Source organism: Nelusetta ayraudi, unplaced genomic scaffold (assembly GCF_046127955.1).
Source record: "Nelusetta ayraudi isolate G7.1 ecotype Tasmania unplaced genomic scaffold, CSIRO-AGI_Nayr_v1 ptg000042l, whole genome shotgun sequence".
Lineage (NCBI taxonomy): Eukaryota > Metazoa > Chordata > Actinopteri > Tetraodontiformes > Monacanthidae > Nelusetta > Nelusetta ayraudi.
The window spans coordinates 17,608,472-17,610,000 of NW_027466092.1; positions in this window are offsets into that span (position 1 = coordinate 17,608,472).

The window sequence follows — 1,529 nt, forward strand, 5'->3', positions numbered from 1 at the left end:
CGGGTCGGCGTGGAGAGGGACGGAAATCCGACTCGACAGGGAGAGACATACTGCTTACCTTTATCCACTAATCCATGCAGATACCCGTCCGTCTCACACACACACACCACACACACACACACACACACACACACACACACATATAACATAAGCTCATGTGCACAGCAGCCTCCCAACACAAGCTGGAAGTTCCGACTTGAAAGGCAACAAGACGCATTCTCTCTCTCCTCGGCTGGAAGATTAAAATACAGCTGTTTAAAAAACATCGCAAGGGGCTTAAGCCTTGCCTGGCACACCGTTACCACACACACACACACACACACACACTGAAGAGAAGAATCTGAAGCATAAAAGTACAGAGGGGATTGGACACCTGAATTGAGCAAACACCCCAGACAACAACATTTGGATGTGAGTGTGCGGAGGAGTGTAAAGCGCAGTTGAGAAACGCTGCAGAGATTAGAGAGACAGATGGTGAGAAGGGAAGTAGGGAGAGAAACAAAAAGGAGAAGGTAGGGGGGGAAAGGTGATTTAGTCAGCTTCGGTGGACACACACATCCTCATCTGGTCGGGACGCCGAGACTCCACTGGAGGAGGGTGCAGAGATGTTCACACTGCCAGCCAAAATCCGATTTTCAGCCCATCCAGACTGAAACCAGATGGCTCTTTTGTAGTCTAAACAGTCACAAGTCACATGAAATCCAATTTTGATTGACAGATTGAAAGCACCCTCGGGAGGAAGTTTCAACTCGAATTTGGACAGATACGTCTCAGTCGGATCGGCTTCAAACACACAGATTTGGTCACTCTACAACAAGATGCAACAAGTCCATTTAGTTTTTGCCACTGTCGCAATTATATGACGTCGCACAGTACACGTACTGGACGATGCATCCGCTACGACGTTGTTGCCACAGCCACCTGTCAGATTGGTCAATAGTGTGGCCCAGTCTGAACAGAGCCAGATCCCATTTGGACACCTGCTAAAAACAGTGTGGACAGTCAGCCCTAAAAATCTGATCGGATCTGAGAAGGAATCTGATTTGAATCTGATTTGCCTGCAGTCTGAAAGCACCCAAGAACGTTACAACAACCCCCCCCCCACCCGTGGTATTTATCTCTCAATTGAAATGACTTATTTACTTATTTATTATTTTTACCCACTGGTTCACACCTTCCTAGAGTCGGACTCCCCGTTACAAGCTAGACGCTATTCTACAGACCTTGGTTATAGCCAGAGGTTATTTAGTCCCAGTTGCCTTTCTTTTTAAATACCATTCTCTTTAATTCCTAGAGATAGTTGTGAGTTGTGAAAATCCCAGTAGATCACCATTTAGTAAAACACTCTCCCCTATTGACTGTGTTTAATCTCTATGAGCAAACATTGACAGTTAGCACTCAACTTCACGTATTAAAAATGTCATATCCACCAATTTACAAATCCTTGAGATTAGTTTGTAGGTATTATGACCGTTTTAAATACACTGGATGCAATAATCACAAGTGGCGTGTCGCCAGTCATCAGTCTA